This window comes from Tupaia chinensis, unplaced genomic scaffold (genome assembly GCF_000334495.1).
Source record: "Tupaia chinensis unplaced genomic scaffold, TupChi_1.0 Scaffold145396_1, whole genome shotgun sequence".
NCBI classification, from domain to species: Eukaryota; Metazoa; Chordata; class Mammalia; order Scandentia; family Tupaiidae; genus Tupaia; species Tupaia belangeri.
In genome coordinates, this window is record NW_006205257.1 from 897,801 (window position 1) to 900,006 (window position 2,206).

Below are 2,206 nucleotides of genomic sequence, written 5' to 3' on the forward strand. Positions count from 1 at the left end.
TGCCTCTTCCGCCTCTGTCCCTTGCGCCCCGCCCGTCCCTCCTCCTCCTCGACCATTTCCCGGCTCCTAGGAAACAGATCGCGGAGCCTCCAGTGCGGCCGGCCTGCACTGCGCCCCCGCCTGGCTCTCGGGACTCTCCGGCCAGAGCCAGGCTCTGGCAGGAGGGTGGGTGCGCTCCGGCTGGAAGCGGCACCGGGGCCCCCACCCCGAGCTCCGGCCGGGCCTGGGCGCCCTCTAGCGGCCGCATTCCAGGGGTGGGGAACGTTCGGGCCGGGTCCAGAGCCCGGGGTCTGGTGGGAGGAGAATAACCTGCCTCCCTTAACTAACGGACCTCGCGCGTGGAAAAAGCGTCCGGACCGCGCTTCTGTAACTTCTCCAGGTGGGAATAAGCAGAAACTTTCCTCCTTAGGGGAGGTTGTATTTATTTATTTATTTTAGAGCTCAAACTATAGGAGAAGGGGGAAATTTTCTCATTAAAGTAACATCCCTGCAGTTAGTTCAATTACTTGATATATGCAGAAGATGTTGTAAATTTATAGATTTAAATAGCTTACAAAGATGCCGCAGGCCCCATCAGTTAATTTCCTTAATTTATGGATTTTTAGCTGCTCCGAGAACAGAAAGGGGCCCTGGAAGTAGGTCAGGGATCTGTGCAGCGGCTCCAGCGCGGCCCATGGGCTGCCTATTCCGCTCCTCATGCCCTGGCTCCCCCAGGCTCCCTGCTCCCAGCTTTGGCCACACAGTATCCCTCTCTGCACTCGGTTCCCTGGCAAGGCCAGAGCCAAGAGGTGAAGTCGGCTTGGTCGGCACCTGCTGCCCTAGTCTCTCCATCGCTCGGCAGAAACTAGGGACAGGAGAACTCCGCCCTCTCCCCCGCCCCACTCCCATCTGCACAGGCTCCACCCAGCATTGAAGGAACCGATCCAAGAGAGAGGTGGAAGGGGGTATCCAAATATTATGACCTCCCACCCGTTAAATGCAGGCTGAGGTCACGAAGTAGGTCGTGTATGGGTGCCCTTGACTTTGTGGACAGAAAGTCCCTCTTCCGAAGCCTTTGAGGAGGGGACAGTGAGGGAAAATACTCCATGTTAAAAGTGCAAGGGGCCCTCTGAAAACGTGCTTAGCGTGGCCCTCACACTCTGCAGGGCTCCCCTCTCCTCTTTTCTCCTCTTCTCCTAGGTGACTACTGAAGAGTCTTTGTTTTGCGTTCAATATGGATGAATACATACATATAAATTAATACTTAAAAGATTGGTATAAACTAAACTGTTTTAGGAAGCCACATGGCGATGTGATTAGTGTTGGTATTCATGATTTAACATTTCTTTTCCCACTAGATGAAGTTTCTAAGATTTGCAAGGTACATGTCAAGGACGGGTGTATAAATGGATTTTTATTTATTCACAACTCCAAGACTAATTGCTTCTCTTTGCCTCAAGGCCACGAGATTGGTTTTAATATGACACTTCAAAAGTATTCATGGAACTACAGAGATACTAAGTGTCATTGTTTAAGAGACAAATCTCACCGTGGTACTGGTGACCCTGAAAATAGGATGTTCTACTTTATTTTAAATTTTGACATGTTTTTTTTTTTTAAGAATTTCACTTTATACCAACTATATTAAAAATGCACAATTTAGTCGAAACAAGAACTGACCATTTTGAAGGACCTTTATTTCCTTAATACTGCCGGGGACTTTGTTTTCCTATTCCTGAATCCTTTTATTAAAGAGCTGAACTTTATATGTGCCATTAAGAAGAGTAAGTTTGGGTCATAATTTATTCTCAAGTGTTTTAAAAGTTCCTGGCTAAATGTCAACGGTCTTTTACCCTGAGAGACTTGGACATGGGCTGTGATAGGCGTTTAATGATCTGTGGTATATAAAGCAATGGTGATGCATGTTTTCATTGAAGGTGTATAGTCAGGACTGACAACATATTGAAACATCTTGTGGAATACATCTTGTTTCATTACTGAGGTCCCAGAGACGAAACTGGATGTGAGTCTATGCAGAACTTGTTTTATCATGAAGATTTGCTTAAGTCACACAGTTTGTGGCTTTAAGTGCAGGTTCAAAGACTGGCAGGTAGCCAAGTGGTTAAAGGCGTTGGACTCCCACATGGCCAACTGTGGTTCAAGTCCTGGACCTGGTGGCTTGCTTTCTCATTCTCCCTCTCTTTATGTCTGATCAAACTGGAAAATG